This window comes from Pleurodeles waltl, chromosome 3_1 (genome assembly GCF_031143425.1).
Source record: "Pleurodeles waltl isolate 20211129_DDA chromosome 3_1, aPleWal1.hap1.20221129, whole genome shotgun sequence".
Taxonomy (NCBI): domain Eukaryota; kingdom Metazoa; phylum Chordata; class Amphibia; order Caudata; family Salamandridae; genus Pleurodeles; species Pleurodeles waltl.
In genome coordinates, this window is record NC_090440.1 from 1,754,143,070 (window position 1) to 1,754,169,303 (window position 26,234).

Below are 26,234 nucleotides of genomic sequence, written 5' to 3' on the forward strand. Positions count from 1 at the left end.
TGGCCTGGCTTGTAGTGGGTACCAAGGAGTACTTACACTCTGTACCAGGTCCAGTTATCCCTTATTAGTGTAGAAGAGGTGTTTCTAGCAGCTTAGGCTGATAGAAGGTAGCTATAGCGGAGCAGCTTAGGCTGAACTAGGAGACATGCAAAGCTCCTACTATACCACTGGTGTCATATGCACAATATCATAAGAAAACACAATACACAGATATACTAAAAATAAAGGTACTTTATTTTTATGACAATATGCCAAAAGTATCTCAGTGGGTACCCTCAGTATGAGGATGCCAAATATACACAAGATATATGTACACAATACCAAAAATATGCAGTAATAGCAAAAGGAAGTAATGCAAGCAGTGTAAAGTTACAATAGATTGCAATAGGAGCACATAGGTATAGGGGCAACACAAACCATATACTCCAAAAGTGGAATGCGAACCACGAATGGACCCCAAACCTATGTGAGCTTGTAGAGGGTCGCTGGGACTGTAAGAAAACAGTGGGGGTTAGAAAAATAGCCCACCACAAGACCCTGTAAGGTAGGTGTAAAGTGCACCTACAACCTCCAGAGAGCACAGAAGTCGTGATTGGGGGATTCTGCAAGGGAAGCCAACACCAGCAATGCAACAACAGTGGATTTCCAGACCCGAGTACCTGTGAAACAAGGGGACCAAGTCCAAGAGTCGCAACAGTGTCGAGAGTGGGCAGATGCCCAGGAAATGCCAGCTGAGGGTGCAAAGGAGCTGCCACCGGATGGAAGAAGCTTAGTGTTTTGCAAGAAAGAAGAGGACTAGGAACTTCCCCTTTGGAGGATGGATGTCCCACGTCGTGAAGAAGCTTGCAGAGGTGGTCCCACACAGAAAGACCGCAAACAAGCCTTGCTAGCTGCAAGGGTCGCGGTTAGGGCTTTTGGATGCTGCTGTGGCCCAGGAGGGACCAGGATGTCGCCACTTGGATGAGGAGACAGAGGGGGCGACCAGCAAGTCAGGGAGCCCTCACAGAAGCAGGCAGCACCCGCAGAAGTACCGGAACAGGCACTTAGAAGAGGTGTGAACCAGAGTCCACCCGAAGTCAGAAAAGGGAGTCCCACGACGCCGGAGGACAACTCAGAAGGTTGTGCACTGCAGGTTAGAGTGTCGGGGACCCAGGCTTGGCTGTGCACGAAGGAAATCCTGGAAGAGTGCACAGGAGCCGGAGCAGCTGCAAATCACGCGGTACCCAGCAATGCAGTCTAGCGTGGGGAGGCAAGGACTTACCTCCACCAAACTTGGACTGAAGAGTCACTGGACTGTGGGAGTCACTTGGACAGAGTTGCTGAGTTCCAGGGACCACGCTCGTCGTGCTGAGAGGGGACCCAGAGGACCGGTGATGCAGTCTTTTGTTGCCTGCGGTTGCAGGGGGAAGATTCAGTCGACCCACGGGAGATTTCTTCAGAGCTCCTGGTGCAAGAAGGAGGCAGGCTACCCCCTGAGCATGCACCACCAGGAAACAGGCGAGAAAGCCGGCAGGATGAAGCGATACAAGGTTGCAGTAGGCGTCTTTGCTACTTTGTTACGGTTTTGCAGGAGTCCTGAGCAGTCAGTGGTCAATCCTTTGGCAGAAGGTGAAGAGGGAGATGCAGAGGAACTCTGATGAGCTCTTGCATTCGGTATCTGAAGAATTCCCCAAAGCAGAGACCCTAAATAGCCAGAAAAGGGGGTTTGGCTACCTAGGAAGGAGGATAGGCTAGTAAGACAGGTAAGAGACTATCAGAAGGAGTCTCTGACGTCACCTGCTGGCCCTGGCCACTCAGAGCAGTCCAGTGTGCCAGCACACCTCTGAATCCAAGATGGCAGAGGTCTGGGGCACGCTGGAGGAGCTCTGGGCACCTCCCCTGGGAGGTGCAGGTCAGGGGAGTGGTCACTCCCCTTTCCTTTGTCCAGTTTCGCGCCAGAGCAGGGCTGGAGGATCCCTGAACCGGTGTAGACTGGCTTATGCAGAGATGGGAACCATCTGTGCCCATCAAAGCTTTTCCAGAGGCTGGGGGAGGCTACTCCTCCCCAGCCCTGACACCTTTTTCCAAAGGGAGAGGGTCTAACACCCTCTCTCTGAGGAAGTCCTTTGTTCTGCCTTCCTGGGCCAGGCCTGGCTGGACCCCAGGAGGGCAGAAACCTGTCTGAGGGGTTGGCAGCAGCAGCAGCTGCAGTGAAACCCTGGGAAAGGCAGTTTGACAGAACCCGGGTCTGTGCTAGAGACTCGGGGGATCATGGAATTGTCTCCCCAATGCCAGAATGGCATTGGGGTGACAATTCTATGATCTTAGACATGTTACATGGCCATGTTCTGAGTTATCATTGTGACGCTATACATAGGTAGTGGCCTATGTATAGTGCACGTGTGAAATGGTGTCCCCGCACTCACAAAGTCTGGGGAATTCGCCCTGAACAATGTGGGGGCACCTTGGCTAGTGCCAGGGTGCCCACACACTAAGTAACTTTGCACCCAACCTTAACCAGGTGAAGGTTAGACATATAGGTGACTTATAAGTTACTTAAGTGCAGTGGTAAATGGCTGTGAAATAACGTGGACGTTATTTCACTCAGGCTGCAGTGGCAGGCTTGTGTAAGAATTGTCAGAGCTCCCTATGGGTGGCAAAAGAAATGCTGCAGCCCATAGGGATCTCCTGGAACCCCAATACCATGGGTACCTCAGTACCATATACTAGGGAATTATAAGGGTGTTCCAGTATGCCAATGTGAATTGGTGAAATTGGTCACTAGCCTGTTAGTGACAATTTGGAAAGCAGAGAGAGCATAACCACTGAGGTTCTGGTTAGCAGAGCCTCAGTGAGACAGTTAGTCATCAAACAGGGAACACATACAGGGCACACTTATGAGCACTGGGGCCCTGGCTGGCAGGGTCCCAGCGACACATACACTAAAACAACATATATACAGTGAAATATGGGGGTAACATGCCAGGCAAGATGGTACTTTCCTACAAGGAGGAGAAAGAAAAAAGTGAAGAATAGCCAAATATAGAGGAAAATAATTTAAAGAAGCAAAAAATGAAAAATAGATGAGAACTATACAGAGTGAGGCACAACGACAGAAAGAGAATAAGGAAACTGATGAGAGGGAGGACATTGGAGGATAACTAGAGAAAAATAAAAGGAGGGAGACAGCTGAAAACAGAAGAGAGAATCAGCAAAGAAGGAGAGATAAGAAGAAACAAGGCGGTATATGAAGGAAAAGTAGAAGTGAGTTTGAAAGGAAAGTAATGCAAAAAAAAAATACCAGGGTTAGAGGTGAATGTGAGTTGAGTCAACAAATAGGGCAGTTATTTTAGTGGTAGATGCCAAGTGCAAGTATTTATTGTCTTGAATTACTTGTTTCTGGCTCAGAAGTGCCAGTGCTCTCCTTCTGAAATTCACATGCAGTTGGGATTAGGATTGCCGGCCCTATATATTTTTCCCATGTCTCGGATGCAACACACTAGAACATGGTATTTCTGAATGTCTACAACTTACAGTTTTCCTAACGCTAATTACTCCTGATGACCCAGACCCTTTTCAATTCCATTTCCGATTTGGCCCCATCATGTTTGCTATATACATGTATTATGTAATCTGCACACAATCTACAGAGTTACAGCTGAGTTTAAGCAATGTGCCAAACAGTTTCTTCAATGGCATTACTCTTTGACAGTCTACAGCTACCAGTGAGTATGTTGCAAGGTTTGGCACTGATTCTGTGGCACTTTGGATAATTAAACTTTATGCTCAGTTTCTGTCTCCGACTTTGAACAGTCAACATCTTTCCAAATGTGAGGTCCATGTCAGGCCACGGAAGTGCTTAAGCACATCATAGCAAAGAGTATTTGAAGGCAGTTAAAACTCAGGGTAACGTCTGGAAACATGGAAATACAGATTCAATAATCTATGTGTTATAGAGCCCGGACTCTTCCCCCTCACTGCAACACAGTTCATTCATGTACTAACATCTGTTCTGCAAATGTGTTAGTAGTGTGTGCTGGTAACTATAGCATCAACATAGCAATAAGTACAAAACTGTATTTAGCCAAGGACTGTTTTGCAAAACTTAATTTGGCAGTTGCCGCCCAATATTTTGTAAGCTTTGTTTTTAAGAAGTTCATGTTAAGACTAACAGACCTGGAAAATGTACAACAGCATGTATGTATCATTAGCTGCTGTTTGACCCAGAAACTGGAAACTGAATCTCCACCTTACCAAGTCTAACGGCTTTATATTTAATGCAACAAAGCAACTTATCTTATTCATTCTTCTAAAATTCCCTGAGGAAAACTCCTCCCAGTCTAAGAGTTAGTAAATTTTGTTATGCCAAGACCAACCTTACTGCCCAGTACACTTAAAATGGATTACCGGCCACATACCATTGAGAATAACAACTCACCATATCATGTATTGTTCGGAAGATTGAAGGAAACCCACCAAGTGGCATTGACTGAGCTCTGAAGCTGGCTCTGCTCCCCATTATTCAAAGCATTAGCCCCATCTCGAATTCCGGGTCCGGTTGCGCCCCTTGCTGGCGCTATGGTATTTATTGGGTGTTGAGAAATTAGCCTCTGAATTGAGAAGTAAAGGCAATTCCAGAAATTATGGGGCCGTGTTCTGCACTTTCTTGCAAAAGACTAAGAGTGTGACTTGTTTGTAGAGATGAAGGGCTCTTCATTCGGTGGACTCTGGGATGACGAAAATACATGAAACCTACACTAATCAGAAACTGAAACCAACTGGACATTGCAAGATGAAGGAGCAATCGAGTTAGTTATGATGTGCCTTAAAGACAAGGAAAGAAGCGGAAAGAGTGAGGGGAGTAGGTCAACATTCTACTATTAAAGCATGTGAGAAGGTGTGGCGTCATGAGAAGTACTATGGGTAAAACATTAATAAAAGTACTTGAAACTTAACTTCGACTGGCACAGAGTGGACCTAAGCTTTTTTTGTTTCTCTTAGAATACGTAGAAATGCCCAGCACCAAAGAGAACCAGACCAAATTATGTGTACGGAGCGCCCTAATAAGTCAGCAATACTACTTTCAAATCTTCTTAACACCCCAAGCATACACTATACATGAAACCGAAGGAAAAAAAACTGAACTGAAAAAGAAGGGAATAATGATTAAATAAGGAAAGAAAAAATAACTAACCACAGGTATGCAGAGATCATAAATTAAGAGATGATGAACGTCCACATATATTGTTCAGAGCTTCATTGTGCAAGCTGGAGTACAACTCAAAGCATCACTCGGAAGGAACAAATTGTACTTTTTGGTACAATTGTGAAACACGGGTCAAACCTCTTGAGTATCAGACATTGCAAAATAGTTATGATGGCTCCTCTTAAAATCCGTAACTCTCAGCCAAGTAGTAAAATGATCTTTAATGTGTGACTGTAACAAAAAGAGGGGTTGATTTATATTTGAATCTAATGGAGCAGAGTGTCTTTCAGAATGCCCTAATGTTTCCAAATTTTTCTTAATTCTCAACCACCCCATCAGCCTCTAATCTGTAAATTTAAGAAATTTAACGAGCTTCTGGATGTCATGGCATATGCGATTCACACAATGAAACAATGTAATGTTTAGAAAAAAAAACAAATCAGGAGGATTCAATTTAAGCACGTAGCATTTGCGAATAAGGAAAAAAGAAGGCTTCTGGGAAAAATATTGCTATGCTGGGCACCTGTTTGGTGCTATAAGAAATTTGTTTGGCTACACAATTATATACTTCAAACAGGAGGGCAAGACCGGTTTCATCCCGGGAATGGGTTATTTTTCTGGATATCTATGGTTTCTAGTTGTGACATAAATTAATCTGTTCTCGTAGTTTACTAAAATAATGCAGAAGAAATGAAAATTGGTAAATCTTGAAAATAAAACTAAAGTTTGAGATGTTTACTACTTTCACATAGAAAGTCCTGCCAACTGTTCTGGGAACTGTTAATTAAGATCTAAAAGACTGATTATTTTGAACCATGTTTGTAAGGAATCTTAGGAAAGAATTTCCCTACAGAATCAGGAACCTTAATTCCAAAGTATTTCGCCCAAGTAAAATTGACACACATCATGACCTCGGTGTTATTTGGAAAATGCACACAATAATAACTCAAAAGCATGCTGAAAAGGGGCAGCATTTTGTGCTAGCGCTAGAAGGTCATCAGCATAGAGTTTGTAATTGTGTAACTGATCATTTAACATTAACTGATGGCACAATGAACAATGCAAATAAGAGTGAAAAGGGCACCCTTATCTAGTCTCTTGCCAATGGTAAAATGAGTGCCACGCTGATCTGTGACTATAATGGTTGTTGATATATTGTTTGGACCGCAGACATAAAGGAATAAGGGAACTGGAAATGATTGAGGAGAACCTATATAAACCTACTGTACACGGTGAAATGGTTTTCAATAGTGATCAATATTGCCAAAGGAAGTTTTGAGAATGTATTTGCAGTGTCAATACAGGTACAGGCTATGCAATATTTTTACACAGCCAAGACACCTTGATGGTCTGTATGTATGTATAATACTTGCCAAGAACTTTTGTAATCTTGCTGCTAACATTTGCACAAAAACCTCACTATCGAAGTTTAGAAGAAAGATTGGCCTGTACATGAGAGTATGATTTCAGATATTTTTCAAATGTACAAAAAAGGGCCAACCAATGAATCATGCCACATACCCTTACAAGTTCCAGTCTCAAATTCCTCAAATAACTGAGTGGGATAATTAAGGGCTGATGAACTACTTTCTCATTTTCTGCAGGTAATCAACCCAAGTCAGCAGTTTTAGAGTTCTTTAGATTTTAGCCTTTTCAAGATTTCGGACATCAATAGAATCAAAGAGAAGTTGTAGCCGCTCATTCAAATATGTAAGGTTTAGGATGCAGTTCAATGGCTGCCACTACTTCTGTTCAAATATAACTGGGTCATCATAATGAGAGAAAAATGGTTGACAAATGTGTCATAAAGCTTGTCAGTAGATGCCTGCGTCTAGTCTTGCCATCTGATTTCACTTACACTTTGGCAACTGGTTTTGCTTCTCATTTACGAAGCTAACATCTTACCACACTTACCTCAAATGTATTTAGTTCCAACTAAGGGACTCATTTATCAAGCGTTTGTTATGAATGAAGCTGTCAAATTCCTTCAGAACCTGGATCAATTATTTTGGCAAAGTGCTTCGCTGAGCCCAATGTGTTCGATAAAATACATTAATACAAAAATTTGATGAAATCCTAAAATAGGATTTGTCTGTGGTAGAAAAATAAAGGGAATTCTTTGTCTTCTGGTCCCACTTTACACCAAATGGGTTCAAACCCTAGCTTTTGCCCAAGATCAGGACTACTTTTCATTATTTTGGTCATTTAAATTTCCACTCACCAGCTCCCAAAGCCATAGTCAAATCTTATCACAGTGTGGCTGTTTTATGTGTCTATTTTATTCTAATTACATTCTTCTCTGAATAGCAGAGCTGGCTTTTTATAAGATAATTTCACCTCCCATATCCTCTATGGCTTTGTAAAAGTGAAGTGTTCCACTATAGACTAGAGTTCTGGTCAACTGAGGTATGGCCTCAGCTACATTCTATGGCTATATCAATGCTTGGCCAACATGAGTAACCCAGCTCCTTATGTAGCATCCTGAATAGGAACAGAATTCATTCATTTTCTTAGATTCTTTCATTTAACTGAAAAAATATTTTTGTAATAAGGACGGCACTAAAGTTACCCAAGGATTACTAGAGTTAGAAGAATAGTTAACATGTCAAAGTTGAAATTTCTAGCTGGTGATGCATGTAATACCTTCTGCTGCCTCTGTCAATGATGGGTGATATATGTAATGCATATTTGTGAAGTGCACAACTCACCCAGGAGGAAATCATGATGCTGAAAGCAGGAGCTCTGTTGACCTAGGCCATGTCTACATGAGAAGCCAGGCCTTCAGTTTCTTGCAAAATTCAATAAATGAATAGGTGTAGCTGATTTGCAGGGGCAGGTCGTTACAGGTCTTGGGAGGGAGGGTTGTGAAGGCACCACCATTGGTTCTGTTTCTGTGTTTGCAGAGGAACTGTGAAAGTGGAAGTCTGGCTGAACAGACCTGTCTGGTAGGTTTGTGGAAGTTGATGTGTTTTTTGCGGTAGGTTAGGCCAATCTTCTGTAGGGATTTGTTTGTGTGCGTGAGGATTTTGAAGACTGCACGTTTGTGAACTGGGAGCCAGTGGAGGTCTTTAAGATGTGGCAGGAAATGTCTGCAGGTTTTTTGGGTGGGAAGGAGTGGTGCGAGTGTGAGTCTGGCTACTGAGTCTTCTATGGGTTGGAGTCTTTTCAGTTGGGCATTGCTTTCGAAATAGAGAGTGTTGCAGCAATCCAGATTGCTGCTGATGGGAGCTTGGATGATGGTTCTGAATGTGTTGATAGGAAGCCGACTGAAGATCTTTTTGAGCATACTGAGAATGAGGAAACAGGAGGTGGGCACTTTGTTTACTTGGCCGATCATGACAAGCTAGTTGTTGACTATTGCTCCAAGGTTCTTTGCATGAATTGCCAGGAGGAGTACGGGTTTGAGTTCCGCAGGCCACCAGGTGGAGTACCATAGAGAGGTGGTTTTGCCAAAGATTATTATTTCTGTTTTGTCAGTGTTGAGCTTGCAACAGTTGGTTTTCACCCATCTGGCAACTTCAGTTTTGCAGGTGGGGAAGTGGATTCCTCCTTACACTGTATCGATTTTTTTGTCGAGTGGGGGTGGGATGGTGAGCTGTGTGTCATCTGCATTGTATAATGACGTTGACACCATGTTTCCAGGAGTCTGGGAAGGTACTTTGTTGATTGAGTCGTTCAGGACTGAGGTAAGGGCAGCGCTGATGAGGTCCAGTCCTTTTGCAAACGTGTGGCGAGGGAAGGGTGCAGGGGAGATCAGGAGTCTATGGACTGCATAATTACTACAGTTTGTTGCCTGTTATTGGCAGTTCAGATGGTCAGGGAGGTCCTAAGGTCTTCCCTAACCACTACTGGCAACAAATATTCTATTTCTGGATGTTCCCAAGCCTGCTCTTACTTGCAGAGCACGTTTTGAGTATAAAGTCATGATGGTGTATCTCAATAAAGATTACAGCAGTAACCATTCTAGATTTTTCTCTGATAGGGCCTATTCATACTGTATAGAAAGCCAGGGTGTAATGCAGGAATACCAGCTCTTATCAACTGCATGGACCGACTGGCTAATTCAGTAATGCACTTCTTTTTACTATATTTCTTGATGGTATGTTGCAATGTGAATAAACTGATCAATGGTTGATAATCCAGTCTTCCTAAAGTAAAGTTGAATACCACATACTGTATCAATTTCCCAGCTATTCCTAAAATACAAATAGGTGGAAATTTGAAGAAAAAAAAACCCTCTATATAATTTCAAGTCAACTAATTAGTTGGTATGACTCTTGGCTATTTTTCCTTTCACTTGAACAGAGAAACTACATTATCTTAATGTGTTTTAACGAATTACTGAACCAGTAAATAGGGTTAAGAGCTGGGTCAAGGATTCAATTCACCAGATCTCTAAAGCAGTGGTTCCCAACCTGTGGTCCGGGGACCCCTGGGGGTCCGCGAAGACCTCTCAGGGGGTCCGCAAATGCTTAGAAATTTAAATAAAATTAACAGATTAGGTCCCCAGCTCTCAGTAATGTCTCAGTTCGGTGGGGGGAAGGGGTCCGTGGATTCGAATTATAATTCATTAGGGGTCCCCAAGTACCAGTAATGATAAAGTGGTGGTCCACAGAAGTCAAAAGGTTGGGAACCACTGCTCTAAAGCACTTGGGGGACCCAAGTTTGGCTACTCTTTGCAAGCTCATTATTGATTTGTTTTTCCTTTCTTCCGAGAGACGCAGAACCAGCTTTCTTTTATCTGCGGCGCGCCAACATATTTTGGGGTGATCCTACATTCACTTACCTTTATTGCCAGCTCCTGAGTCCCTTTATATTATTTCCAAACGTTCCACGTCTTGTTTTACGCTTGTGTCTTGCCTGGTAGAAGGTAGTACCTTTTTCCTCCAGGACCCGGATTTTTGTGTCTCTCTCTTGACCTGCTTCAAAGGAAAGCGTCCACTTTCCCTTAGTGTGCTTGATATTCTTTGAGAAGCACGGATACCTGTTCTTGTGTCACTGCAGTCTAGGCCTCTTTCTCTCACAGCTTGCAAGGTATCCTTGGCCCGTTTACAAACATGTATCTTGATTTTGACTCCTATGCTTCCAACACCAAAGCCGGCGGCCTCGTGATTCATGGTTTTAGGCCAGAAATAATAATCTTATAGGTCGTTATATAGTCAACAGAAACACTACCTTTAGAATCTAGTCCTTTCTTCCCGTAAATATATCTTGGGAACACTTTATTCTAAGTCTCCATTGTGAGTTTTAGGGTAGAAGAGGTGCGGTAACCTATTTGAAGAGTACCTACCACGCCTTGCCATTTTATTGAGAGTCTATTATGATAACTTGTGATTTTTAGAATACATTAAAATATTTGCAGCTTCAGAATATTTTGCTCTGTAATCAAACGTGGTTCATCACTGCTAGCTATTTGCTTCTAAGACCACAAAGCGTGGAAAGGAGTTCTCAAATAAGGACTTGAGGTAACATCCTGTGTGGTCGAAGAATTATGTCAGCTGATTTGTACTTATGTTAGTTGTGTTATGATGCTTCTCTTTAGTGTACTGTATGGTTAACCTTTTAATCTAAAGTCATTCTCTCTTGCCAGCCTCATGTAATAAAAAAAATGATACATTAGTATGACTCACATAAATACAACCCTCTTCAATCACTGATTTGCTGGCCTGTCAATCACGTTTTGCTTCTACCAAGGGCCGGACCGGAAATCCAAAGCAGCCCTGGCAAATTTTGGCAGATCAGCTCCGACAGGGTGCATAGTGAGCGAGACAGACCGCTACAATGGGGCCTAGAGGATACACCTCTCACTCCAAGGAAAACTTGGGATAAAAGGCAAAAACAGTACATTCTGCAACACATTTTTCATTATATATTCAATTGCATTCGTTTTTAAAGCATAATAAATGATGGCCTTACAGTGCCCCAAGATATAGCAATCTTTATTGGGGCCCTTCAATGATTGCCTCACTATCCCCTACCAACAGTGTCCATCATTTGTCCATAGTCCCTCTCTCACATGTATTTAATTTGTTTTATAGTGACTCTCCTACCAGCGTAGGGTGTTGGAGCACTTTATATCACATACACATACAGCAATAATGAATCATACGTGTGTAAATCAGTGTATAGACAATGTTACATAAAAGAGAAAGTGGACTTCAAGGTGTAGGCTTCACATGTAATCCATACTGGTAGGCAGTTTTAAAGCAATTTTGCTTGATCACATGTACAAATCCGCCTAGGTGAACTTAAGTGCCAGGAATGTTGGGCACGTATGTTTTTTTTTACATCCTTCATCCTTTTCACAGTAGAAATGTTGTCTTCAGGTTACATTAACTCAAGCCAATAGCATCTTTTCTTTGTGTCATTAAGAAACGTATTTTCCTGAAATGTGCACTGAAACGAAAAATGGCTTCTACGCCTGTTTTAAGAACAACTGTCTGCTAGAAGCACTCGTGCTATTAAAATGTATTTTTTTATATACACTTTTTATTGCATGCACTTGGTCACCTTGTTTGGCGATGGCATGCTTTCTTTTAACTTCTTAAAAGATAAATAGCCACTGCACCAGTTTGCCCAGACCTATTGGCTTTGACAATGTGTGTTACTGCAAAAAGAACAAGGTATGTCTAGCCAACGCTGATTGACATACTGGTTAAGTGGTTGCTACCATTAAAATGGTTCACCAATAGAAATGGCCTAGTCATGCATCTCTTTACATAAATGTGAGTTGTCGAGTAGTGGAAACAGGAAAGATCTAAATTCATTGAAGCTCCTGAGTCCAGGCAAAAGCCCGAAGCTGCAGGTGAGAACAATTAAACTTCGGGCTCCAAAGAGCACAAAAACACCGTAAAAACACCGTAAAAAGGCAATCCGAATGCTAGGGCCGCGCTGCAGTCTGATCTAAGCGGAGAAAACGTTCAGATGCAGATGTACTGAGGCTGCATTTACTATGAGCTGTGCATGAGTGGTTTGGGCTCCTTCTTTGGAGCCCCATACTGCCTTCTTTGGAAAGGTATAACCTAACTATATAACACAAGAAAAAGTACACTAGCAAACACTCAACTGGCTAAAACAGGTCCCTTTGGAAATAAGGGTGCAGAGATTACAATTCTATCAGTCACACTGAGTCAATGGGTTAGTACTTGTCACGATATGAAACTACAAGCCATTAAACCATCAACATTGAGATGATTTGGGTTTGTGTTTGTTACTAGGCCAATTTATTTCTAAATATTTTTATTGAGCGTGTGTGCACTCTCCTCTTTCGTAGCAACAGGGGGGCACAACGAGATGCACGAGGCTAGCCTCCATTTCCGTAAAAGGACTATGTTATGCTTGTCTGCTTCAAGCGTTTTGATAAGTGCTCTTTCCTTGAGGAGGTCTAAGTATATTCCCACACTCACTAACAAACTATTTCCCACAAAACCACAACCACTGACGGCACAAATTCAACAGAGAGGCCCGGAGCTTGATCCGCCCTCTCCTCGCACCGCCCCCGGACGCTGGGGGCATTCTACTTGCAAATCAAGCACATTTCACGAGCACCAAATCAAGCACCTGTGCGGTTTGCGTGGCATCTCCCGGGTACTGGAGACCTGGGCCCAGGCATGCCAGATCTTCTTACTCTGCCTCCTGCGAGTGGTCATGCTTACTAGCTTTCACTCCATTTCTAAAGGTTTGTTTTTACCCAAGTTCTTGATTAATTTTACTCTCTGTGTACTTGTCCACTCTCTCTCTCACCTTCCTTTCTCTGTGCCGCACACTCCTTTCTGTTCATCTAACCCTCCTTTGTCTGTGCCTCACCATCCTTTGTCTCCAACTCACCTTGCTCTTCTCACGGTCTACATCCTCCTGCCTCACCCTGGACTCTTCACCTCGCCCTCCTCTCTCTGCCTCACCATTCTTTGGCCATCTCATCCTTTTGTCTCCCTGCAGTGGCCTCTTCTTTCTCTCTTTCTCCACCTCATGTCTTTCTCCTCTCACCCTCCTCCCGTTCTGCTTCAATTCAATCTCTTATCTCTCTTTTCCTCAATATCTTCTCTCTGGGGTCCCACTTTCACCTTATACTTCTGTCTCCACTTTCTCGCTACAGCTTTCTTTCTTTGCCTGCCTTTCTCTCACTCTCTCACTCACCCACCTCATTCTTCTCTTCAGCTCGCCACCTTCACTCGCTTCCTCGCTATCCTTCCTCTTTTTTCCTCACCCTCCTCCCTCTCACACTAACTCTCCCCCCTCTTTGCTTCAGAATCCTCTCCATTAAACTCAACCTCTTCTCTTCCAATGTGATCCTTGACTCTGTCCACGCCCCCCTCTTCTGTCAGCCTTACAGTCACTGCTGCTACCTATGGAGAAGTCATTTTGTGTATGTAAAGCTACTGTGCTTGTGTGGGTGGACCTCGCAATCTCAACACTTTCAACAGCGTGAGCACCAAGGCCTGGATTGTACAGTGTGTGTAGGCACAAGATCTACAAAGACCAGGGGGATGTATATTTTAAAGAGATTGTAAAGGGCTGCACGACTTTTTTTAAAGTCATTGACTTCAAATAAATGTACTAACAATTGGAAGAACATGAGTTGGCTGCCAGCCAAACATCAAATGCGAGCCTGTTTCTTCCCTTAGCTGCCCACTATGCAAAGGCCACAGCTTCGGAGGATGACATCTGGAACTGTCATTTTGTGCCTAGCTTTTCAACCAATATTTGGCCGTCAGTCCTTTGAGCAGAACGTATTGTAAGGGGCATAAAGTGGAAATGTAAACCTCATGTGACGGCCTCCCCTTCTTCCCTTCTCCCTGTAGCCTCTCCCATTCCATCACCCCTTCTGTCTCCGGCACCCTCCCCACACATCACTCTACTCTCCCTTCTGTCTCCAGCACCCTCCCCACACATCACTCTACTCTCCCTTCTGTCTCCAGCACCCTCCCCACACATCACTCTACTCTCCCTTCTGTCTCCGGCACCCTCCCAACACATCACTCTACTCTCCCTTCTGTCTCCAGCACCCTCCCCACACATCACTCTACTCTCCCTTCTGTCTCCGGCACCCTCCCCACACATCACTCTACTCTCCCTTCTGTCTCCAGCACCCTCCCCACACATCACACTACTCTCCCTTCTGTCTCCAGCACCCTCCCCACACATCACTCTACTCTCCCTTCTGTCTCCAGCACCCTCCCCACACATCACTCTACTCTCCCTTCTGTCTCCGGCACCCTCCCCACACATCACTCTACTCTCCCTTCTGTCTCCAGCACCCTCCCCACACATCACTCTACTCTCCCTTCTGTCTCCAGCACCCTCCCCACACATCACTCTACTCTCCCTTCTGTCTCCGGCACCCTCCCCACACATCACTCTACTCTCCCTTCTGTGCTACCGCACTCCTCTTAACTCTTCTCTACGCCCCAATACAATTTAGCATTTGCTCATTACACGTCTCTCTGAGAAGCTTCTTTTCTCATCTTCTTAGTCCTTTGTCAGCCTCATCCTCCACCGCCACCCTTCCCTAGTACGCTCCCTCCATTCAACGCTCTTCCCTTTTCAAGTTCGGGTCGATCAATCACCAGATGCCCACCACTCAGAATGCTCGTCATTCTCCTGCTATATCCTCCTTCATCCACCTCTAACACCATCACAATCTCTTCTTTATGACACATCATTCTCCTACTCTTCTCAAACTGTTGATTAGGATCACTACTCTTTAGAGCCACAGCAGTGGAGCCTGCGTGTTTTAGGACTTCTGATAAAAGGACACCACCCCATCCACAGCTGCTAGTTTTTCGATAGCTAATGTCATTAGTGGTCTAAGCAGGTTATGTGCTCTGCCTTCCAAGATGCGCCAAAACACAATTATTTGAAGCGGAAATCAGTGTGTTGTTTATCAAAGACACCTAGAAGCTCACAAATGCTGTATTCATGCAGGACATACAAATGCTTAAAAACGCCTGCTGTCCTAATGCTGATTCGAAAACGTAAAGCTGAGCAGCAATATTTGTACTTATGAAGCCGCAGATTGTAAGGACATCTTGGCAGGAACTGCATTAGCCCACTATAGTATCTCACTGGTTTAGAGCCAAGGGGTTAAAGCAGCCCTCTAAGCCTTGTCTATTTATGAGACAGAGAATTTCTTTGGGGAAAATAAATGCACAGTCCGCTGTGCACCAAACGGTGCTGTCTGTGCCTTAAGTTCCTTCTAATTATGGCAGACTCGGCTGCATCTCTGGGGATTGGGAGTAGGCAGGACAGGGGCATTACATGTTACTAGTGCTGCCACAGAATGGTTGCTAATCCTTTTTTGGTATGATGGAACTTGCACTGCTCCTGCCCCTGCTGGATCTGTGTTGCCCTAGCGAAACTTGCAAAAGTTTTAAGTTCTGAAAAGACAAAACTTGTGGCATTGGCAGTGTTTTTTGCCATATAGTGCCACAAGAATAAGGTCACAGCAGGAAGAAAATCTAACAAAACACTACTAAGATGTATGCTGGTTGTACGCATGTTTTCAATTACTTTTCTTGGGATGACAAAGTCCTATTAGATTGTTACTGCCATATGCAGGGTTACTGTAATAATCTGACAAGCATCAAATTATGCAGCAGTGTCTACTAAATTATACGACAAGAAAGGCAATTTATCGAGCTTAGTGTGGCATATTCTGAAGCAGTATTCACCATTTTTCCATTTTTACACATATTAACACTATATCGGGAAAGGTTTCGCCATATTAATATGTTTAACACCTAAATACAGCAATCAGCTACCAAGAGAGGTGGGCTCACCTCTGTGACATGAGGCCTATCAATATGTGGCAACAAACGGGAGCTTGAGAGACTCTTGATACAACGGAAGTGTCACGGGTACCCCTGCTTTTCACCTGTGCATGTTGACAGCCACCATTCCCGAAGACTTCACACCTGTACCGAAGCACTTCAAACAGCCCACAACGGTGTTTGTCATGGAGGTCTAACAATTAGGCTCAGAAAGCGAGGCTGCAGGCCGACGTGAGTTAAGAAAAAAGCAAAATAGTTTTTTTTTTTTTTTTGTAAATGGACCATGGGAGGGACAGGAGGCTACCTTAGGAAGGCCTGGTTCACCTACCTCTAGCCCTCCTGCTAGAACCAGGCTTGCCTTGTTGACCTATTGTTGGACTGTGCTGCATTTGCCACACAAAACAAAGAAAAGGCAGAATAAAGCAACCAGTGCTGCCAACTGCATGCATACATGCGTGGTGAAGTATCCGTGTGCATGCATTGGCACACAGCCCCTTGTTTATGACGTGATGTAAGCAAAGTTTTCTTTTTTTTATTTACTGATCTAAGATGGTGGTCACCAATTACATTGCTATTTTTAAAAAATGCATTTACATGAAAGTGCGTTTCGTTTAGCAGAGTGGCACAGCAGCAAAAGGCAGCTGCTGGGCCCATCTGGGAAAAAAACACAGCTGGTGGGCGGTGGATAAGGAACTGAGAGTCAGCGTAGGGAGAGGGTGCACCGGGGGTGCACCAAAGCGGTTTAAGCAATGCTTAGCGACCTAGCAGCAAATGCCAGCACAATTACAAGTACCACCAGGGGTAGGTGTGCAGCGGAGGAGCAGGTTGCGGGGTGAATACAGGAAAAGCAACTGGAAGTGGCGGGTATCTGAAGGGGGAAAAGAGAGCAAGAACATAGACGGACTCTCATGAAGTGCTTAATGAAAAAGAGAAAACATTTCACTAAATGTGAGGAGCGGAAGGATATAAATCAGCCAATCAAAGGGATAGTAAAGAGGCTATGCTCCAGGAGAGGGACAAATAATAATAAGAAGAGAAGCCATAAAATAAAAAGTAAGCAAATGAGTGAAGATAAAGTATGTAATGATAGGCAACACTGTAAATTCACAATAGGTTTTCCTGCTTGTCCTGTCTGCGAGGCCAGACCTAAGGAGCCTAGATTAGTCAGGATGTCTGGGAGGAAGCCAGTGAGTCAGGGATTCTGTTTTTTGAAGTTGAGCACTCACAAGTTCACCACACATCTTTCAATAGAGCACGCACCCCAGCGAATCATCAATTAGAAGCAAAATAGATTTTCCAAGGGCTATAAAAGATCAAAGCAAACTTCAATACACCATCCCTACACAGGCAATACTCATTTTATGATGGTGCCATTGGTATTTTCACGCAATGCAATTAAAACGCAGCATGACACGTTCAAGCCAAAACGGGACTCTTTGAAGAAGACAATACAGCCAACCACACACCATTTTAATTTCAAGGTCTAAATTATTGCCTTTTTCAGTAAAGCTGCTGCCATTCTAAACCTATTGATTCGTCCTGCAATTGTTTTTCACTGCTCACAAGGTGCACTTTTAAAATGTTGCATTATTATGCATAGGTAAGCACCAATAGTCAAAGAACTTGACACTTAAAACAAGCTGGCCTGCGGCAAAGAATTAAACAATTAATAAACAAGCTCAGATTAGTTCATTCTACATGTGCAGAGAAACTGCATATCCTACACTGGACTAAATCTTTGCAGCCTTACTTCACAAACCTCTTGGAGATTCCCACAGGCAAATATTTTGTAACTGTCATAGTGAAGTGATGGCTCAAAAAGTTATTCACAGAGCAATTACAGACATGCAATACTTGCTTTCTCAATGACTAATAAGAAATCTGTGTGGGAGAGATATGGTTACTTACTGGGTATCGTTTACCTCGCACTCGGGTGTTTTCCTGTTTCTTGTCCTCAGATGAACTGTGCTTCCTGCAGAGAAAAAGAACAGTAATGTTCAAATTTACTCTACGTCTCGTAGTCAAAGTATTCTGACTAATACTGATGTGCAAACAAGCGTGGCTGACTATTTAAAACACACATTTGTGGGCTTTGCTAATTAAACAAACGGGTAAGGAAAAAAGGAAAGAAAGAGAAGGTTAAAAAAGGAAGGATGAAAGAAGATAAGGAGGAATGTAAAAGGTGAAAAAGGATAGAGAACAAGAACTGACAGGAGGAAGAAAGAGTGGGAAAATTGGAGTGGAAGAAAGGGGAAGATGAAAAGAAAAATAAGGAGAAAAATAAAGATTAAAGAAGGAAATGGTATAAGAGAAAAAGGAGAGAAGGAAAAGTGGAAGACAAGGCAAAGCAAGGGGGGAGCACAAATGGTAAGGGAAGAAAGAGGGCGGCAAAAGAGAGGGGAAAGATAAAGAAGGGGGGTACTGAGAATGAAATGGGAGAGAAATAAGGGGGGGATGCTTGGGGGAGGTCCAAAGGGGTTGAGGTGTGCGTGGGGGGAGGCAGAGGGGTTCGGAATAGAGGAAAGAGCAACAAGGAAATTAAAGGGAGAGAAAGCGCAAGGAAGAAAAGACAATAAAGCTGTGCAAGGAGGAAATAGTTTGGAAGTCAGAGAAAGGAAGAACAATTTAGCCAAACGTAGTTGGCTAAAGGGCAAAATAATAGGATATCAGAAAACAAAATGCCAGCAGCTATTACAAAGGAGAAAGCACTTGTAGGAAAGCACAACTTACAAGAACACCTAAAGTCTGGACACAGGGTATTACAAACCTTGCTGTAAGAAGGATCTAATCACCTCTAGGATACTAAAGTCTTTCTGGAAAATCACGCACAAGTTATGATAACACGACAATCTTTGCCATCCGCAGACATCTTTTATAAATTAGGCAATGCTAAAACAATTCATTGCTATGTAATGGTTATTAAATACTACAACCACAGATTAAGTACTGAAAATAGCATAACTCCTATGGCAACGCCACTCAGAAACCTTCCACAGAGTAACCTTCCGCACCTACTTTTTTGCACGCTTAACTTCTAGTCTTTTTACTGCAACTTTGTCCCAATTACCTTAATCCAAGCATGTATATTTGTTTAGGTTCAGAAGTCCAAAATCTCTTAAAGGACCACCCAGGCCCAGCGAGCTCCAAGCTCCAGTGCACCTAGGGCTAATATTAAAGGTCAGAGGTCGAAGATTATCATAGGAGCTGGGGAAGGAAGTCTGGCACAGACTCCACAGAGGAGGAGCTTCTGAAGGATGTAGGCTTCCAATGAGATCACCTCTGTTTCACACCATACTAAACACACTACATGCATATAAATAGTATATGATGAATGGTTTAGGTTTTGGGGGGATTTATTCTCCCCTCCTTACTTGCAATGATATGGAGGAATGTTAAGTGAGATGAAGATAAATTTAGAACACTTTTGTAAAAAAAAAAAAAAAAAAACAACAAAAAAAAACACAACTCTACTCAATCTTAATCTACCCCTACTTGCCCCAAGAGATCACAACTGACCACCCTACTAAGCACCTTCCTCAGATACCACACATGACCATTCGACTCCACACACTGCCTTACTTTGCAAATATCCTAAAGCCACATCAGCCTACTAGATGCCTGGATAGACCCATTAGAAACTCCTCTCTACCCCAGTAGATGCTATTTCTTTGAGGAGAGAATGCTGCACATCCAAGGTTTCACTCTATGGAACTCCCTTCCTACGTCTCTTTGAAAAGAAGCCCTATTCCAAGTTTTACAAGGGCCGTGAAAATGCACCGGCTCACATTGTCTTCTAGTCTGTAACACACGTGAATCCAGGATCCTATGATCTGCCTCACCAAACCGACCCTCCAGACAACTGATAGCGAGACCTTGACACCCTTATATATGCTTTCCTTTAAATATGCACTGAAGCAACTATTGAGCTACACAAGCTCCACCTATAAAGAAATACAAATTTAAATGTTCTATTTTTTTTTTTACACCTGAATTTGTTTTGAACAAGAAATAAACAAATGAAAGGCATATATTTATATTTTCATACAAAGGATAAAGCTCAGTACTAGTGGGCCAAATTAAATGCAGGTTTTAACACTTGGGTTAAAACAATGCACAGACAAAACAACCGCAAGGACCTGTCCGAAGCAAACTACAAGCCAAGAGCTGCATGGGTGATTATAAGCAGCCAAGGCGTGAGAACCTCTGGTGGGGTGGGGAGCATGTACTAGTAAGGATTAATGAAGTATTGTAGTTTACACTTTGAAAGACCCACCTTCGAAAGAAAAAAACACGGTAAAATAAATTCTCTAAATGGCTTTAGTGAAGACTTACGCTTGTAAAAAAATTCGTTTTTACACTACTGTGAGGCCTGCTCCCTTCATAGGCTAACATTGGGGCTGCCCTCATACACTGTTGAAGTGGCAGCTGCTGATCTGAAAGGAGCAGGAAGGTCATATTTAGTATGGCCAGAATGGTAATATAAAATCCTGCTGACTGGTGAAGTCGGATTTAATATTACTATTCTAGAAATGCCACTTTTAGAAAGTGAGCATTTCTTTGCACTTAAATCTTTCTGTGCCCTTCAATCCACGTCTGGCTAGGTTTAGTTGACAGCTCCTTGTGCATTCACTCAGACACACCCCAAACACAGGGTACTCAGCCTCACTTGCATACATCTGCATTTTGAATGGGTCTTCCTGGGCTGGGAGGGTGGAGGGCCTGCCCTCACACAAAGGACTGCCACACCCCTACTGGGACTCTGGCAGACAGGATTGAACTGAAAGGGGGCTTGGTGCATTTCTTAGACACTCTTTGAAGTCACCCCCACTTCAAAGGCACAATTTAGTATAAAACAGGGCCTCTGCCCTACCTCATCAGACACTTGCTGGAGAAGAAACCTGAACCAGAAACTACATTCTGCCAAGAAGAACTGCCTGACTGCTCAAAGGACTCACCTGTCTGCTTTCTCCAAAGGACTGCTGCCTTGCTGTTGGCCTGCTGCCTTGCTGAACTCTTGTCTGGCTGTAAAAGTGCTCTCCAAGGGGTTGGATAGAGCTTGCCTCCTGTTCCCTGAAGTCTCAGGACCAAAAAGACTTCTCTCTTTCACTTGGACACTTCGTGCACCGAAATTTTCGACGCACAGCTTGTTCCGCGTCGAGAAAAACGCTACACACCGACACTGATCGACGCGAAGCCTTCGGGACGACCGGAACTTCGACGCACGGCCTCGCAAGGACAATGCCGCCCGACTTCCAGAGGAGAAATCGACGCGACGCCTGCCGTGAGATCGAAACTTCAACGCACAGCCCGCGGAACGACGCGCAGCCAGAAAACAAGCAGGAGAATCCACGCACAGACCCGGGACATCTGGTAATCCCCGCGACCCCCCATAGAAGGAGACGGCCTGCGTGCCGGAAAACGATGCACGTCTTCCCCGAGTGAAAAATAACGATGCAAGTCCGTGTGTGAAGGGGCGTAACCGACGCACACACCATTTTTCCACGCATCTCCTCTTCTGCGGCCCTCTGCGGAGATTTTCCACCAGAAACCAGGTACTTTGTGCTTGAAAGAGACTTTGTTTGCTTTTTAAAGACTTAAGACACTTTATATCACTTCTTAGTGATATCTTTACAAATTCATATTGCAACTTTGATCGTTTTGACCTGCAAATACCCAGATAAATATTATATATTTTCCTAAACACTGTGTGGTGTATTTTTGTGGTGTTCTATTATGGTATTGTATGATTTATTGCACAAATGCTTTACACATTGCCTTCTAAGTTAAGCCTGACTGTTTGTGCCAAGCTACCAGAGGGTGGGCACAGGCTGATTTTGGATTGTGTGTGACTTACCCTGACTAGAGTGAGGGTTCTTACTTGGACAGAGGGCAACCTGACTGCCAACCAAAAACCCTATTTCTAACAATAAACAAGACCTACCAACATGCACCGTATGGCACGCATTTCTGAGTCTTATTGACATTGGTCTAGAGCTCTTTGATGTTTACGAAATCCTTCAATGTATTGCAAAATAGGTAACATTTCACCTTCTAAGGGGTCTGACTCCAAGCCCTAATGACTATGTTGAAAGAAGTCCTTGTCAGATCCCCTTCAACATTTGCAAATGATGTCTGGGGCATGTTCACAGTACTCTGCCATGCAACTCCTTCAGTGTAAGTATCCTGTTCTTAAAAATAATTAAAATAAATAAATAAATAGGTAGGGGCATGGCCAAGGCGTCAAGATGGTGGTCACACTTTTAGAAGTTCTACCGACCACTCCGTCATCCACCTTAATCCCAGTCCTACTCGCCTGCATTTTATACTGGGCAGCCGGGAACACCTATGGTGCTGCTTGGGGCTGTAAAGGGAGAGGAGGCTGCAAAACACATCTTCTTTCACGGACCACTGCCCCACTTTCAAGACTGCGGCCCACTTCGGAACAACTCTTCGAACTGTCCTGCTCCTCCAAGGGGTGCGGCGCAGCTAGTGAAGTTGTCCTTGAGTCCCGGAGGAAGAGACCCTACCTGGGGTGAGTGAGTGCAAATCCCCTCACCCTTAGAAACTCTCTGCAGCCTCCCCCGGTATCTATTGCACTGGCATTATGCTCCCCGCATCGGCAGTGAAGAGAACCTATCTCGCACAACTCAGGGGCGCCGGAATTAGGAGCAGCCTGCTTGCATTTGGCAGCACTAACTTGGACAGCACTAGTGGACAGACGGCGATTTCCCACCCTGGGGCAAAGGGCTTGAAGAGACGAGGCGACCAACCAGTTGCGCTGTGCGGCCTCACGGCTCCAGGGGCGGATGGGGCTGCAGCTGTGAGATTTAATATAGAGCCTGGCTTTGTGCCATACCAGAGGCACTTGGACTCCCCGGACCAAATGGTGTATACCTTAGGCCCCGACATGTTTATCTGAGATAAATGCACCACATATGCAGTAAAAAGTGGGGTCCTCTTCTTACTTGGACTAACTCAGCGCCTGACACGTGGGTTGCCCGGATTACCTGCACGCTACGTTGAAGAGTATACTGTGGGCCCTGCTGGGCACTTGTTTTTCCCCACCTTTATGCAATGTACCCTCCACAATAACTCCACTGAAGAACATGTATATTACAGAGGAGAGGCTCGAGTCTACTTGTAACCTGCAATCCTCTTCTTGTTTTACTAAGAGACTAGCTTACAAGGGCCTGACACCCAGAATGGAAGACCCTGAGGATGAAAGGAGGGTCTAAAGCCAACTACTAGGCCCACCAGGAGCTATATTCCAGAAAGCCCTCAAACAACCATACATTGCAGGTGGGGCTGCAGTTGTGCCCAGATGGGTAGGCCCATTGCAGGTGTTCCTATGGAGGAGGGGGTAACCCCTCCCTCATCTTTTGATTTGTGGCCATACTTATTGAATATGGATCACTGTTGTATGGTGCACCTCTGACCTTGTTACACCTTATGCTCCAAATAAAGAGAAGGGATCGGAGGATTTTGTGGTCCAGTGTACACACTCCAGTCAAACTGATAATATAATACACTGTTCCAAAACTGGTGAAAGGGAAAGGGGAGAAGTCCTGATAATCAGGAGCACAAGTCCTCACACACCACATTTGGTGTCATGCTTCATCATAGGACAGCTCCTCGTCAGGCCGGCACTGCAATGCCTGACGGGCACCCCCCGAAGGGGGGCTCTTTGCCGGAGATCTTTTAGTTAATGATGAAGCCGCGGAACCACATGTGGGTCCGAGAAAGAGGAAAGAAAAAAGACAAGAAGAGGATAAAATTGGCTCAAAACCCTCACTAAATAATTTATTGTTCGCTGTTGGGAATTGGTCAAGATTAAAAAAGTAGCAAGGGAGTTAAACAAGAGGTAATGCTCAGACACTCGTACAAAAATCAAGATAAAGGAAGACGGTAATTATCCGAAGTCCCTCAGTATAAGGTCAATATACGGTCGACATGTTTTGCGTCTCTCATGGTCCAACAGGATCCCTTGACGCTTCTTCAGGACCTATTTATTCATTGGACTTCTCCAATTGAAAACAAAGGAAAATTCATCAGCTCCTGCAACCTAACGCTCACAGTCAAGACGTCATTGGTCACTTACTAGAGATAAACCGGACTGGCTTCCCTTTCCTATTAGTCACCCATCTCTATTTAGAGGAAGTGTTTCATGGGATCACGCAGGCCTGTTGCCCGGTTCACAATGAATTTGTGAGGTTACCGGCGTGCAGTGAGACACCTACCCCCGCGGCTGCGTTCCCGAATATGCGCATATATTGACCTTATACTGAGGGACTTCGGATAATTACCGTCTTCCTTTATCTTGATTTTTGTACGAGTGTCTGAGCATTACCTCTTGTTTCACTCCCTTGCTACTTTTTTAATCTTGACCAATTCCCAACAGCGAACAATAAATTATTCGTGGTCCAACTCAGAATGGTCTTATGCTAATAAAATGAATTTTTTGACAAGCCTGCCGCAGCCTGGACCTGGCTCACGAAGGGACGCCCGTTGGCCTCCTCCGATATTGGCTCCCGTTGAGGTGGTGAGGCGACGGGAGTGGACCATCAATCAGTGCTCCCCAAGACCCAAAGGAAATGAACTGGGTCCTGGCGGAGGAGATCACACAGCCACTCTGGGTCGTCTTCGCCTCAATCCCCCGGTCGAGCCTTCTGTCCCGGCCCGAACAAAGACTGCGGAGATCGATGGCCGGGGGATAGACAACACTTCATACTCTCTACACTGATATATGGTAGGCCCCATACTAGCAATTTCCTGGAACGTTAACGGTCTCTTAGATAAGATAAAGCGCACCGCTGTATTTGCTTTCACACAACGTCATCACCCTGATATGCTGTTGCTCCAGGAGGCACACCTTATAGGAGATCACTGTCCCTTTGTGGCCCGCAAAGGATTGGATAGGGTCTACCATGCTGGCTTTGTCTGGGGATCAAGGGGGTAGCCCTCACTGGGTCTGTAGTGGGACACACAATCAATTTGGTAAGTGTTTACGCGCCTCGGCGGTCCTTCACATGTTCTTGGCTGACATATCTAAATTGCTACCTGACTTACCTCAGGGTATCACTCTCCTAGGCAGGGATTTTAATGCAGAACAAGATCCCATGCTGGACACTTTGAGTCCGCCCACAGCTCATAGAAGTTCTACTGCCAATAATCTAAAGAGCTGACTGACCTCCCCGGGGCTTTGTGATGCCTGGAAGACGTGGCACCCACAGTGTCGCTAATTCACTCATACATCAGCAGCACCCCACACCCACTCCAGGATAGATCTTCTTTTGCATGCAGTGGACTGTTGTCACCTCACCCAAACTGAGACCCTCTCCCTCGGGGCATTTCAGATCATGCCGTTCTTCAGAGTGCGATTGGCTCCAGGGGATCAGAGACTCACACCCTGTACGGTGATTGAACGCATGGTATCTGCAACATAAACCATGCAGAAAGAAATCCAGAATTACTTTGAGCTCAATGAGGGCTCGGTCTTGTCAACGGGCACCCTCTAGGAGGCCAGTAAAGCAGTCATGCGGAGGATGGCGAGGGGCTATATACGAGCCCAAGAGCAGAAGCGTTCCCTACACTTCATTCAGCTTGAGGCCCAGGCCCTCAAACTGGAAGCATCCCAGACATCACACCCGACGGGCGCAGGAGCCCGCCAACTCTCATTAATACGAGAAGAAATCCGTGACCACTCAATGGAGGCCGCAAAACATCTGTGAAGAGCATCCCGGGTCTATGGGTGAGGCGATTAAAATGGGAGCTACTTTACTGGCTGATCTCCCATCATCAATCTACAATTGTTCCCAAAATAATGAACACACAGGGTGAAACGGTCACCAAACTACAGGAGGTGGCGGAACTATTCGCTAACTATTACAATTGGCTATATGGAGCATCGCCAACTGTTGACACAGACTATACACCCCAATTTCTTACAGATATGCCTCTTCCCATGTTACCCAAGGCAGACAAAAAGATCCTTGATGAACTCATCTTGAGTGCAGAAATAACCAAACAAACGCCTCACTGGCTTCTTGGAAAATTCGGGGTCCTGATGGTTTTTCGTCCGAATACCACACAGTGCTTTGAGACAATCTGGCGCCCAAATTCATGGCCTTATACAGCAAGGTTGATAAAGTAGATTCCTCTCCGGAGGGACTGCACCTGGTGCATGGTTATTCAGCTTTTTATACACTTGACACTCTTCCCCTACCCAGGCCCCCATGAGCAGTTTGGCCTCAAGCGGACTGTATTCTGGGAGGAAATCATGA

At 44.5% G+C, this 26,234-nt stretch overlaps 1 protein-coding gene across 2 annotated transcripts in view; it reads right to left on the reverse strand.

Moving 5' to 3' along the window:
• Nucleotides 1-26,234, reverse strand: part of ADARB1 (adenosine deaminase RNA specific B1) — a 770,933-nt gene that overhangs the window by 531,634 nt on the left and 213,065 nt on the right. The window contains exon 3 of one of the 2 annotated variants that reach the window (XM_069225700.1): nucleotides 17,877-17,926. The gene's annotated coding sequence lies outside the window, so the exon portion shown is untranslated. Of the gene's footprint in view, nucleotides 1-17,862; nucleotides 17,927-26,234 lie in introns of both variants that reach the window. The other variant, XM_069225699.1, reaches the window with a different exon arrangement.